We start from the raw sequence: 15,425 nt of genomic DNA on the forward strand, positions 1-15,425 counted from the left end.
TGTGTGTGTGTGTGTGTGTGTGTGTGTGTGTGTGTGTGTGTGTGTGTGTGTGTGTGTGTGTGTGTGAGACCAGCGACGCCTCGCGAGGGTCCCGTCTTCGGCTCGGCGACGTGACGTGGGACCCCGAGGAACAGCTGAGCGGTGTAAAGTTACCCCGAGCTAGAACGCAGTGAGCACAAGGGCCTACTGTTCTCCTGGATGTCGAACCCCTGCGCCAGCCCTGTGAGGTCATAACATCACCTCGGCCTGCCGTCCATCACGGCGCAGTTTGCCTCGGCGTGCAGAGGCGGCTCAGATGTCTGAATAAATCCATTCAAGAGTGTCTTCCTTAAACGTTTCCTTTGTGACAGCGTCCCGTTTTCCCAAACTGTTGTTTATCTCCGGGTCTGATCCCGCCTTGCACCGCCTGGATCTCCTGTAAATCCTCAACCCTGGCGGAGTGAGAGTGCAGGCAGCACTTATCAGATGTTAAGACTGCTCCTGTACGCTAAGGAGGAAAACTTGTCCTCTGCTGACACTTGATACACAAAGAGCCCCTCCACCCCTTTAAGAGCTCACAGCACAAAATGCTCTGCAAAGACTCACAGACACTTATGTAAGAATTATTACGTAAACTCAACATACGGAGGCTTAAAAGAAGATAAAATCACATGTCCTTCATTAGAAATAGTCGCACATGTAATCGGCAGATTCGGAGAACATGTCAGCACATAAAAGCCTCTGTTGACATTTAACTGCATCTGTGGAAGCAAGGCCCTGTTCTGCTGAATATCTAAAGTCAAGGCCCCAAACCTGCACCTAAAGGCTCAGCTCCTGCTGGTAACAAGAATCCGTTGCTCCAGGGGCCCTTGAAGAGGAGCTTTCAGGTGAAGCAGGGTGCATGACTCTGAGGCGGTGTACAGTAAATCCTCCCTGAACCCTCACAATCTGAGTTTTATTGTTGCTTTTTATTGTTTTATTTGAACTGACTTCCGTGCTCCTGCTTCGAAAGCCTTTCAGCCTCTCAGTTTTATTTTTTCCTCTTATGTTTAGATTTTCTTACTCTTCTTTATAGAGACGGGTGGCGTACATGACTGGGTGAAGGGGTCAGAGGTCATGTTACTTTCAGGCTACGTCCACACATCAGGTCTTGATGCTCAGTTCCGATTTTTTCCTGAAATCCGATTTTTCTTTTTCTTTTGTGTGGTCGTCTGCCCACAAACTGCACCAGTTATTTCTTCCATAAATACGTGTGAAGTCAAAGTTCTTCTTCTGCGCAAGAGGGTCGCTTTGGTTACGTAATCCGTTCACATGTTGGGTTTAATTGTGTGACCAAAACCAATATCAGATTTTAGCAAAAAATAAATAAAAAAATAAACCAGAATTTGGCAACAAGACCTGCTGTATGAACTTAGTGTCTGCACTATAAAAAGGTCAGGTTTTACGTTCAAAGTCAAAATCTGGCCTGTGTGTGTTTCCTGCTACCTGATGCTGGCCTGACAGCGGGGCGCAGCAGGAGTCCAGCGTCTCTGAGGGTCGAGTGACGGCCTGACGGCGACTGCACAGGGCGGGTGGTGAACGGTGGAGGTCAGGGGTCAGGCGCCCTGTGGAGGACGGAGATCGTAGCAGGAGGGGCGGGTGCTAACGAGGCACAGGGGTCAGAAAAGAAATCATTAAAATAAAATAAAGCAGAGACATGTTAGTCATCATCAAAAATAGGAAGAAAATAAGTTAAATCAGCTAAATGGAAATACAGTTTATTGAAAAAAATATATTTATACCTCTGATAGCTTTCATCCAAAAAGTTGTTTTCTGACTGAAAATGACACTTTCATGTGGGAGAGGTGTGATTCCATGACTTTATTTACAATAGGGGGGACAAACATTCCATAATTATTTACACACCTTCTCAGTTAAAAGTCTTTATTGATTGTTAGAAATACCAAAATGAAATCTGTGACCGTTTGGGTTCAGGGATGAGCTCAGAGTCTTTGAGGTTGGAAGTCCTCTTTCTCATCACCCTAATCTTTCCTTCCCTTCACAGATTCTCTACCACAGATGTGTCAAACTCAAGGCCTGCAGGCCAAATCCAGTCCGCCAGACGATTTTATGTGGCCCTCTAGGCTCTAGAAATTACAGTAATGTTTTAAATATTATTTTATCAATCAAATCAGCAGATTTATCTGGAATCTGCTATTAGGTCAAGGTAAAAAAAAAAAAAAAGAAAAAAGAAAAGATTTTTATCCAAAGCAATTCAAAGTGATTTGTAGGAAGTTACAGGAAAGAGAGAAATAAACAAAGCATGAGCATAAATCATTGCACATAAGAATTTTTTTTAAAATACAGATATTAAAGTCACAAAAGAAACAAATTTAGAGTCGTGATTTAAAGGAACCAATCATTTCTGTTTGGTTTGTTTCAAACTTTATAAAAGTTTGAAACAAATGAAACAAACCTTTATAAAGTTTGTTTCAAATAGGAATCAGTTGCATGAAATATTGACTCAGGGGAGCCAAATACATTTCAATGCCACACTTTTCAGAGTTTTATTAGTAAAACGAAGATTTAAGCCATGAATCATTTTTCTCTCATCTTCCCAGTTATACACTTTGCATTCTGCTGCATCTAGATCAACATTTCTCCCATCATGAGGCTTTTTGATCTGTTTAGCATCTAAAACTATTTGACACGTTAACATCATTGTCATGTTATGGCTGTTATGATGTTAGGCTGGAAAATAACTAAATGCTACAAATGAAATATTTCTTTTAAAAAAAGAAAGAAAACCAGCATAATAATGTGAAAGTTCAAGCCTGCTCAACAGCTTTGAGCTGAAGAATTTACCGACTCGTTAGGGAAGTTTTATTTCTTCTCGGATTGCTCATTTAAAAGATTCATTGCGGTTTTCCAACCTTGACCCAAACGCTTCTCCAGGCATTTGTAACCTGCTGTCTCTGACAGCTGACAGGAAAAGATTGGACTCAAACTGCACAAACTTTGTGAGAAAACTACTTTTAGTACTGATGAAAAGGACGATCAAAGTCCTGTCTGACTGCAAAATAACTGTATAAATTCCCAGCTTTAGATGCTAGACAGACACATGAGCAAAACAAATGCTTATATAATAATAATTCTTGAAATAATTTCTTTAAAATAGAAGCTGAACTGAGGCAGCATATGTTTGGAGAAGAAAAAAAAATGAAGGGGCAATGTTTGATGAACAAAGAAAGAAGAGCTCTTTCAGCTTTTCACAGAGCAGATCGATGCTCCTTTGAGCGTTAAAAATGTTGATCTTCTTTAGGGGAAAAATAGATTCAGTTAGACATCAATAAATTCTTGAAGCAAACATCATACTATCTGGAAAAAAAAAAGTAATACAAACAGCAGAGCCTGTATGAATGTTATCTAAACGTCTGGATTCCTGAATTCTGAAATGAGCAAAAAAAATCTTAAGCTGCATGTTTTGGTTGAAGGCTCATGGAAAAACCTTCAGCTCCATTTCCAAGGGCGTCATCAGAGAAAACACGTGGGCAGGTGTGAGGAGGAGTGAATGCAGACTCGGTGCAAAAGTTTTCAACATTTTGTCACATTAAAACCGTGAACTTGAAAGAACTTCACTCGGATATTATGTGAAGGGGAAGGGAAACGAGGTCATGCAGCAAAAAAAAGAAATAGTCACCGTTACCGATTCCTTCAGTGGCTTGATGTTAAGTTTGTCACACTTAAATGATTCTAATCAAATAAACTTTAATTAAAGAAAAATAGCAACAAAAACTAATAACCAGAAGTATCGCCAACAGTTGCCATCACCTTTTTTTTTTTTTTACCCACTCTTCTTTCCAGATTTATTATAAACTGAGTTTATTCCTCATCTGATTTGAATTTCTTTAGATTCAGGCTTGGTATGTTGGTTTTCAGATATTTAAGTTAACGTCATATTGTCAGACAGTTTCTATTTAAGAATCAATAATTCATTTATGGCTGCACGGTGGCGCAATTGGAAGCACTTTTGCCTTGCAGCAATGATAAGTTTTAAGAATAGAAACTTTAGAGGAAATAAAATAAAGGATGAAAGAAACATGTAAGTACAGCCAATGTATTTATTTATGTATTTTGAAAAATAAAGAAAAGGAAAGGAGGTTGTCCTGGTGCAAATATACTTAAATGATCTGAGGTCTAAATTAGTTGGATGATCTAGAATATGTAAGTTTGCCTAAAAAGCAAAGCTATTCAGAAATTATTTTTATTTAGCCATTATTTTACCTGGAAGTTGCTTGAGATAAAAGAATCTCTTTTTCAAGACAGACCTGGCCAGGAGTCACACCAGCGTATAGGATATTAAATAATAGGTACAGACAATTAAAACATTGCAAAACACCTTTCAGTACTTCCAAAATAAAAATGGACAAAAATAGATCTTAGTATTAGATTATTCATAAAATAATCTAAAACTATTTAAGAATAGCGTTTACGCTCTTGAGTTAAACCGAAGAGTTTTAAATTCATTCTTCTGAATAAACTGTTGGAGTTTTAACGACTTCTGCAAATTATTCCAGCGCCAAGGTGCAACGTGAAATAAATCTTCTGAGCAGATTTTGGCCACGGTGAAAAGAAGCAGATGTGATGTTGTGTCAACTTCTGACTGGAGACATGAGACGAAATGTAAAGGCTGCTTACCCAAGACAGCTTCAAAAATGAATGTGAACCAGTTGTTGTTGCCTCCTTTGTGTTACTGAATGCCATGATGGTAAGGCATAACGTTCACAGTGCTAACTCCTGAAGCAGAGTATGTGATGGAATGCAAAGCTCTGTGAAATATCGTATCCAGACAACAAAGTGTAGAAGCTGCATTCATGTGGATATTGTCTCCATAGTACAACACATTCAGGAAAGTTGTTTACACGAGCTTTTTCCTTCATATCTCCAGCTTCATGCAGGATTTGTGTCGATACGAGAAGCCAAGCACAGCTGTGAGCTTTTTCAGCAGATGTTCTACATGAGGTGAAAAAGACCATTTGTGATTTGTCATCAATCCATGTGCCCAAATATTTGTAAGCTGACACGTTCTCAACGTTTTCCCCTTAAGGTCCAAATGCTTTACTGATCTAAGTTTAAAGAACAAGCTTTTATATGATTTTTTTAGGAGCAACTTCAAATGATGGAGTGAAATATGGAGTCTGTAGTTATGTATATGTTTTAATGGCTAGTAAAGCTACTACAATATGGATGGTTTTTCACAACACTTTACGTGAGTTTGTCAATTTTATGCAAACCAAACTCTGAAAAGTGATGGATTCATATTTAAAGTATTTAGCCCTCTTTTAATTTTCCCCACATTAAATACAATCTGCTGCATATAATTAAGTAATAATTAAGTAAATAAGTAAAGTGAACTTTATTAAAGAGTATCTTTTACAGGTCAGAAGTAACAAAGTGCTTTACAAAATATAAGATATAAAAACACATAACATAAAACAAAAGAGGAGATTAAACTGCATGCGTGTGACGTAAAACAAAATAAAACTAAAACAGTAAACAAATTAATAAACAGTGTTGCTTAAGCTCTCTGTTTAAGATGTTTATTGGTTGTTAGAGAACATTAGTGAGCAATCAGCATCATGAAGACCAAGGAGAACAGTAGGGATAAAGCTGTGAAGAAGTTTAGAGTGATTATGGTCACAATTTTTCAACATCAAACAATAACTATTTATTGGGATTTCACATTAAAAAAAATCTCACAAACAGTTGCAGAGTTGAAAGAAAATTGTTTTAACATTTTTTATTCCAAATCAAATCTGAAAAGCGCGGCATGCATTCTGGCCTCCTAGGTCAATTTTTCTTCCAGCGGTTTTCATTGCAGTAACAACTGCAAGTTTTTTTGTGGTATGTCCCTTCCAGGTTTGTACATCTAGAGACTAAATTTGCTTCTGATTAGATTGAGATAGTGTGCGGAAACCAATTTAATATTCTATACTTTGAAAGAGTCATTATTTGATCTAAATCATTCCTTTGTTGATCTGGTTATCGTTAAGACTGTCCTGCTGAAATTTATCTTCGAATCAGTTCTGATCAGCTTCTTTGTCCCTTTCCCTGTGAAAGCATATCCACATCATGATGCTGCCACCACCATGTTTTAGGGTAATTAATAGTGGGACCAGAAAGTTTGACATCACCCTTCTTCCACATTCCTACATGGCTTGTGGCACACTTTAAATTGGTTTTTTTTTTTGGTTTTCTTCAAAAGTTGTCTTCCTTCTATTACTCAGTGCGATGCTTAAAGTTTTGGATATTGTTTTAGAACATAACTGTGATTTAAACTTCACTATTTTTATTTGAGCGTTCAAGCAGGTTAACAATTTGTCTTTAGTTGCGATGCGTACCAATCACCGCTAGATGTCACTCTAAATCCACGTTTAATCAATTTCCAGCTCTTCTGTCTCACAGCTTTTCAGCACACACACACACACACACACACACACACACACACACACACACACACACACACACACACACACACACGTAGGAAAGCACAGTGGAGAGAGGTTGCCATACACTTACAAAACATACAGCACCACTATCCAATCAGGGGCTTCCTTGTGTTTTCAAGTTTGAGTTTCCAATTTTCAACATTACTATCCTACATACCAGCAGGGGGCACTGTTCACTCCAGATCTGATGGTCTGCCTCAGCATGAGTCTGATATTCTACTACACACACTTGCCAGCGGTTATGTAATGTTTGCAATTATGGACCTATCTTCTGCAAGGTAGCGTCATTTTACGTTGTTTATGCAGAAACTGAAGGTCACCAACATATGTTGCATATCCAAGTAATGCCACGTGCAGAATGCCCATCTGACACTTGTCATCATATAAAACATAAGCTCGGGATCATTTTCATTATACAAATTCATATTCACTATCTGCAAGTTACAAACACACAATGTTAGCGGAATTTACTACAGGCCACGCCCCGTAAGTCCAGCTGGTGGCAACACTCGTGATGACATCATCGCAACGCGCGACCATTGGCTCCGAGACGTTCCTCGTTCTTCCAATCGCCTGCCGAGGAACTGACGTTAGCCAGGACAGCTCCCGTTCACTTACAATAGAGTGGGCGTGGCTTGGAAACCACCTACGTCAGAGCGAGTCAGATTCTGCGCCGTGATTGGCTGAGAGCAGTGAAAGTGAGCGTCTGTTGCTGAGAGAAAAGGAAGGGGGGATGTAGTTGATGATCGGCTGCACCACACAGAGTGAAAATTTGCTCAGAAAATAACTTTTGGACGTAAACTTTAGCTCATTTTTCTTTTTCGTCTGTTTTAATCCGTCTTGCTAAAAGTATAAGCGGACACAGTTATAAAAACGCACGTAGCAACAGTTAGATGTGACAATGACCGTATAGGGCTATTTGGATCCTTCCTGTATCAGCTTCTAGCAGTTGATGCGTTATCACGTTCTACTCAGGAATAGTGCTTCTGCTGTCAATTATGGTAAACATACTCCTCAAGAAAATAGGAGGAGACGGAGGGGACAATTGTGCCTTTTTATTGGCTGGCAGTCACATACTCCCTCCTCTCGGCCCTCCCTCATGCTGTTCCTATGGTTCCCAAAGCTCTCATTGGATACTGTAAAGTTTGGGACAGGACACCGGTTTCGCTCAGCATCCCCGCCGCCATTGGCTGGACCTCTCTGTCCGTCCGCTAGACTTTGACAGCCCGCTACGCCCTCTGCGCCGCAGCGCTCGCGCTGTTTGGCTACTGTAACTGTCAGCGGACTGTCATTGGTCGGTTCCCCAGCTGTTAGTGGTTCATTCACCATTTTGTGACTGTAGTGGAAAAGGAGAGCGATAGTTTTTTTGTATCCTTGTTTGAGTTTCTGCGGAGGGGAAAAGACATGTTTTGTGCAGGAAAAGTAAAGTGCGAAGTATTCAAAGCCGACAGCAGAGGGATGTCACTGGGAGTTGCACTAGTCTCCCCATCGGGAAAATAGGACCGTAAATCTTTCTGTGGAATGAGGAAAAACGCTGTTTGAGGTGAGTTGGAACTAAGTTAGCAAAAGGTTAGTGAAGCTAAACTGACGTTCATTTTTCATTTGCAGGAGTTAGCACGAGACTAGAATGTAGAAGCGCCAACGGTCGTCGAATGTTCCACAACCGTCCAAAGAAACGGAGTGACAAGGCTTCCGAGCCGAGGGGAAAAAACCCGAAGACAGGGGAGGGGTGGGAGCGTAACAGCCTAAAAACTTTCTGAAATGTTTCCCCATCCTCCTACAGAAAGATCCCGCATTAATGCAGTTGACAAAAACGTCGCCTGTTAATTGTAGAGTACTTTTTCTTGACCTTTGTTTTTGAGTTTTGCGCGGAGCCGTGGCACGTAGCGTAGTAAAAACAAGCGACCTATTTGCAGCGTTGCAGTCTAAATGTTTACTAACACGAAAAGCGATCTAACTCGGGATATTTTAGAAGAAATCAACAAGGGATAATGTAAAAATACATTTGGGGAAAACGTCATTTTGTGGGTATCTTGTACCACCGTCTCGTAGCCGTACTACGACTACTACAACCACCACTATACTACTAATGCCACGGCTGCTTACTAGAGCGATAACGAAAAGATTTCTGCGTTCACCTAAGTTTTATATACCCTCGATTCCTTGCAAGAAATCTCTACTCGGTTGTGCTTTCGTGCACACTTTTCCGTTACAGTGCGTTTCTTGCATACAAAACAACGCTGCATGAGAATAATTGGGGTTCAGATAATTAAGCGTTACTTTCAAACCGGTTGGTTTGTGTTTTTTTCACCATCCTGCACAGCAAAGCGTTTGACCGCCTCGAGTCATAATATACTCCTTTGACATTGTAGAGCGCCTCTCGTAGTACTCACAGAGAAGCCGGGGATGCTTTCAGTGTTTTCTCGGCTTTTCCCTCCTCTCGTCGTCACTCCACTTTCCTGCTCTGCTATCCCGCAATCATATTCGAGGCATCCCATGACATCTCCACATTTCTAGCAGTTTTGCAACATTTATCTCAAGTCATTAATTAGATGCTTGTTTTGGACATTTTGACTTCATCTGTCCTGCATGTTTCCACTGTGTCATGCATTCCCCATTATCCTCATTAATGCTCCTGTGTGGTCCTGATGTTGTTGAGCAGCAGGGCATTGATGTGACATTGGCATTTCTGCCATTTGGTCCCAAACAGGAAGAGTCACCTCTGATCTATGCTACAAAAACCCACGATCAATCCTGGCCACAATGTGTACAAATGTCAGACCTTCTTAGTGGTTATATTTTATTAAAGATGCACCAATCAATAGGCCAGAGATCGGAATCATCCAATTTTCCCTAATCGGAATACTGAAATATGTAATTATTTTTCCTGTTCATAAATGAACTCCCTTTATTTTCAGTGTATAGCTGCATCAATTACTTTACATGTGTTTTTTTTTACATAAATGGAATGGGTTTTTTTTTCATTCCCACAATTTTGTTCAATTCAGAACCACCACATTTCTTTATCTTTTGTATGTTATAGACCTTGCAAGGCATGGGGGGGGGGGTTAATAGTGTCGAACCTGATAGAAAAACAGACATTGGTATCTGCAGGAAAAAACCCGATCGGTGCATCTCTTTGTTTTATTCATAATAATGTTATTTAATATCTGCACCGATCTACAAAACAGTTACCGGTATTTCTAGTACGGCACAATATTCTCTTTCTGTAACAAGCGGCCCCTTTCACTTGCATTCATACATACAGACACAAACACACAGCTCACCCTAAAATACCAGAACTCCATATTCTTCTATTCAAATAATGTTGTCTGAGCAATCACGCATGAGCTTATAAACAAAATCGTGAGTGTTTGTTGAAGAGAGCATGTTGTCTGCTCTTTTTCCCCGTTTCACGTGTGAGTGTGTGTTCCCCGGTGACCCAGTTAAGGGCATAGCCGCCCTGCTATACCGAAGAGTACGAGGACCACGACAGGCTTCACCATCACGGTCGTCCTTCTTTCCTCCTCTTTACGTTCTGCCTCCTCCGTCACTGCAGCCCTGCGCCCAGACAGACACCCATAAAATGTTTCAGGAGGGAAGGATGCCTACATGCATACATTCTCTTTGACATGAGCTGCCAATGCAGCATTGCACGAGGCAGACACGGTCCAAACACGGCTGATACCTTTTGTACAACAAGCCGCTTGATTGCCCCTCACACCTTCTTTTATTTCATACACACAACCTGTGCCATCTTTCAGCGGGACACATGCTGCCTCCTCTTTGACAAACTTAATATACTGTCATCTGTTTATTAGAGTCTCATAGTTAAGTAATAAATACTCCACAACTTAATTTTCTCGTGGCAACACAGAGATGATGGTCTTTATAAATGACCGAGCGGCGTGAGTGTACGTGCCTGGTGCTTTACATGCACCTGCATCCGAACTGAAAAACTCAGTGAAATTCTATATTTTAAACTCATCAGTAAACCTGTGTGCATTAATTGCAGATATGCAAAATTTACACAGTGAAAATGGAGTTATGTACGTATAGGAGATTGTTTACATGGTAAAGTAAGTGCGTGATAATGTATAGGTCCAAGGGAGAGTTTAACAGTATGCATGGCTGCGCTGTAAATTCCAGAGAGGGCATTTAGTGTGTGTGTAAAGTTTGGTTTTGCTGCCGACCGGGGCTACATTACAAGGAGGGTCCCTTTATCCTCTGTGTTTATTGGGTGAAACAGACGATTTTTGTTGTTTAAAGGGGGAGTCCAGTTTATTGCCATGGAGATTGCGATTATATGTCGATGTAAGATTTACGGTTTGCTTTAGACCGGAGCAGCAGCAAGTTTACTGGTGGCTGCCTCTAATGTTGGCTGGACAGTGTCAGGACTTGTCCAGATCACTTCTAAATTCCTTTTTCTCCTTCATCCAAATTCAGCCCAGAGGAGAACAAAATTGTATTTTCAGCATTTTTACTTTTTCTTCCAAAATTTTGACTGACATTTTATGCACTTCAGTAGCTCCCACCACAGAGAAATTCTGATTCAGACTTGCTTGTTTGTATCATAACATTTTATTCAAGAAGTGGTCATCATGGATTGGTGCTTTTTGATTTTTAAGTTAAGGATTAGGTTACATGCGGTATTCAAATTTGCTGCTTCTCTTAAGCATGGAAATAACAGATACCACATGCAATCAGTGTAGTTTTTCCTGTCACCATAGTCTGGGAAAGCAAAAACACATTCAACTTTCTATATGGAAAATAATAAAATGGCAAAAGGGTAATTCACAATCAAAATGATATACATTTTCCTTTGGTAACAACTACTCTGGAAATGAAATGAGAACACACACACACACACACACACACACACACACACACACACACACACACACACACACACACACACACACACACACACCCCCACAGGAGCCGCTGAGCTCCGTCACCTGGGCCACNACACACACACACACACACACACACACACACACACACACACACACACACACACACACACACACACACACACATACCTCCCACTGGCTTATCAGCCAGTCTCGAGCGTTTTGGGATGGCCATGAGCATGACCAAACACATTTTTCTGTGCTAAGATCAGATCCTCGCCAGTCATTTAGCCAAACAGTCAGACATGTGGCTCTGACTCCTTCCTCTTTTCCCATTTTTCAAAAGTTCCTTTACAGACCCAGCATTCCCAGTCCAGGCCCCGTCATCTCCTCTAATGAAGGGGTACTTGGTCTGGTACTGGTGGGAGGTACGTTCCTTCAGTCAGTTTTCTCTTTTTTTATTTTTCTCTTTTTCATGATTTTCAGGGATTAACAATTTAAAACAATTCATAAATACACATCTACATACAGAATCAGAGATTAAACAATTGGCAATAACTTGTTGGAAATAATTTAGGTTTGAAGTATAGAATGTAATGCATTTCATGATCTGCTACTTTGTTTATCCACTACACTCATTCAAATCTGAATGCGCTTACTACAAATCAGTGAGACATAAACTAACATATTTATGTTGAATTACATCCAGTTCTGTCATGCAATTTTAAAGCAGGTTTGTAGTTGCTATTTATTATGGACAGATATGTTTCAGGTTGTGTTTTTAAAGCTTCACTTCTCTTTGAAACATCACTGAAAAGGTCAGTTTGAGAAACTAGAGAGGCACCGATCATTCTTATATTGGCCGAGGCATTTCCTGGTTTTCTTTAAAGTCAGACCAGTGCCAGTTTTGACCAATTTAGTTTTTTTTTTAAGAACCATGACACATAAAAGAGAAAACTAGTGCTGCAAGGTTTGAGTCAAGAGAAAACGAAGAAATGACAAGATTATCTTCATTTAATGCATCAAATCATAATTTCCTAATCTGTGTCTGATTGTTTTAGTTAAAAAAATGTGGCATCAATCCAATTTGATCCATTCTTAGAACAAATAATGCATTTATTGATGCAGAAATTAATAAATGACAGTGTCCCTGCTTGTGTTGCGAGCCAGACTTATAGACTGTTTATGCTGTGATACAGTCATGATTGCACGAACGACTCTTGGTTTTGATTAGTCATTTTTGTCCAGGGAGAGATGAGTTTTTGTATGGCGCGAAGACGAACTGGTGTGTTACTCATTTATGTTGTTGTTGTTAAACAGTTAACATTGAGGTCACCTTGTGTGTGCGTGTGTGTGTGTGTCTGAAAGACAGAGAAACTTCTTCAATGTCAGGACAGGAAGTGTATACGTGTACTGTATGAATTAGTGGGCAAGTGTTTATATCTGCATTTGTCGGAAATCATGCATTTGCACATGTGGGTGAGTTGCTGAGCATAACCGAAGGGGGAACACGTATGCATATGTCTGTGCGGCTTGCTGTAAGTGTGTATGTCTGTAAATGTGTGTGTGTGTGTGTGTGTGTCATTGTATTAAGCCTGTAATCTTGCATCAGTGAGTGTGCCTGATCCTGCGCCAGGCTTTTAATTTCTCTCATTTTGGGCATATCTTACCGAGGCAGATTATTCCAATTATATTGTCTTTTTGGTGAAACACGAGTGTGTGTATGTGCGTGTGAGAAAAAGAGAGAGTATCAGTGTGACACTGACAAAAGGCGACTATGAAAAACTGAGACCTCGAGAAGAAGTGAGAGGGAGCCGGCGAGTGCTAGAATGACTGTGGAAATTCCCACTGACTACACAGGAACAGCCTGTTTGATCAAACAACCAAACAGCCGTGTATTCCTCTCTTTCTCCCACTCGTGTTGTAGTTGTGACCTCACCCAGGCCTCCGCCAGCTATTTTCCTCTGATGGAAGTCAAAACAAATGTTCACTCCCAAGTTGATCGCATAGCATCACGTCCATAATGCGCAGCGTGAGAAAGCTTTGCTGTCACATGTTGAAGTGGATGGAGGGAATCGAGTGGAGGGATCATGCAAACGATAATAGAGACTTTAATGTGTGTGTGTGTGTGTGTGTGTGTGTGTGTAGGTAGGCATGTGTGGGTGTGTGTGTTTAAATGAAAAAAAGACTAAAGACATATTTCTCCTTTTCTTTCTCTCCTCCATTCTTTCTTTCCTTTATTGCTTTTGATACAAAGTGTTTTTGGTGACCTCTTACTTTTTTTTTTTGTAAACCAACAAGAGGCTCAGTCATGCTTGACAATAAATTTCTTCATCGTTGTTACAATATAAACGTTATATTTCTAGAGTTGTAATGATACATCCAGCTTGAGGAGACAGTGCACGATAACGAGTTCACGAGAATGAGGCAAGATTTTAAATATATTTTTGGGAAAGTTAAGGATCCAAACGTTTTTCTTTGTTTATTTTTTAAATCTAGATTACAGCTTTCACAAACTTCAAACCGTGTTGTAAAGGACCTGCAGACCTCTAGGGCGTTTTCTTGTATTCTCTTTATTCTTCTTTCTCTCAATCTTCCTCATTCCCTTTTAACATTTTGCTCCCGCGCGTTTCCTTACATTTTTTCACTTTGTCTCTTTCTTTTTTGCCTTTGTGTCCATTACATTTGAAATAAACCCAAAGCAATTTCTAATAAAGTTTATATATTAGAGTAAACTTGTTATACATTTAAATATATTGTATGTATAACATATGTAAATTATACATAATTTATCTAAATAAATATATATCAAAGCAATAGCAAAAGCCGTAACGCTCCACTCATGAAATTAAATATCTTGGGCTTCTCCTTGGCACTTATAGGACACGTAAAAGATACTTATACATATATTTATCTAAATAAGATTTCAAACAATCATCGGTAAAAACTGTTTTAACATTCATGTCTGCTCAAATCTTCAAATCAATGCATAGCATCAATGCAATAGTGCACCTCTATTTAGTGAAGAATTATCCTGAGGAAATTGGGCCAGTCTTGGTGTTTTAGACTTTAAACTAAACAGGATTCTTTAAAAACAGCAAAATTGCAGTTTGATTGTGATGGGAAGCTATAAAGCAGATGCCAAATTCTGTGTTGTTACCAACAAATCATTATCCAGTCAATAATCTGACAGTGTGTACAAATCTGGGCCTCACAATATATTGCAAATGTATCAGCATTTTTGGATATCAATAGATATTGGCTAATTATATAGGTCGAATGCATTTAGTTTCTGTAAATAGTTAAAGTACAATATTCCTCAAGAAACTACAAATAGGCAGACATCGTCAAATTCAGCTTTTTTTCCCTATAAAACTGTTTTTGAGATTAGATCTGGGTGATAAGAAGAACAAAAACATCTCAATTTTGTTGTATTGAACGGTTTTGATATTTATTAGTGGTTCTAGTTTGTAAGCTTGAATCTGTTTCTGTACAAACTTAAAGAACAAATAAGTATCAAAACATTGATTATAATTAATGAGATTTAGTTTTCAGAATGTTTTATTAAATAAGTCCTAAGCTTCCTTGAAACTTACAGGACTTTATTGATTAATAATGGCACATTCTCAACTGGTAATTTTATAGTGTTTCATTCCTATTTGCATTAGTGTTTAAAAATGCAAATATGTTTAAGTACAACCAGCAAATGGCATAAATGTAGTTCACACTACACTACAGTCTCTCCTCCATCTGGTGAACCCACTCATAACCTGTTAAGCCTCATGTGTCATCTGTCTTATTGCCTTTTAAAGGCAATAAGACAGATGACACATACTCTTTTAAAGGCAATAAGACACTTTTATAGTTTTTGACATTTTGTTTCCCACTTAATAATCAAAATAGTTTTTTTGCCCAGCTCCAGGTAAGGTGGAAAGAAGAAATTGGTCCAGTTGGTTCAGACACCTTCCACCATACAAAGTCTATTTTCACCATGAACCAAAAGCAGAAAGACATACAGTAATTACCGTTTACTTGCGTATTTATTTATTGTAGGTCATGTTGTCATTATGAAATACGCCAACAACGTCAAAAACTACATTATCCT

At 39.4% G+C, this 15,425-nt stretch overlaps 1 protein-coding gene across 2 annotated transcripts in view; it reads left to right on the forward strand.

Annotated features, from left to right (window-relative positions):
* Positions 1–7,786: 7,786 nt before the first annotated feature.
* The window catches only part of cicb (capicua transcriptional repressor b), a 45,311-nt gene continuing 37,672 nt past the window's right edge, over positions 7,787–15,425 (forward strand). The window contains exon 1 of one of the 2 annotated variants that reach the window (XM_008431312.2): positions 7,787–8,010. The gene's annotated coding sequence lies outside the window, so the exon portion shown is untranslated. The remainder of the gene's footprint in view (positions 8,011–15,425) is intronic. The other variant, XM_008431311.2, reaches the window with a different exon arrangement.

Source organism: Poecilia reticulata, linkage group LG16, assembly GCF_000633615.1.
Source record: "Poecilia reticulata strain Guanapo linkage group LG16, Guppy_female_1.0+MT, whole genome shotgun sequence".
Lineage (NCBI taxonomy): Eukaryota > Metazoa > Chordata > Actinopteri > Cyprinodontiformes > Poeciliidae > Poecilia > Poecilia reticulata.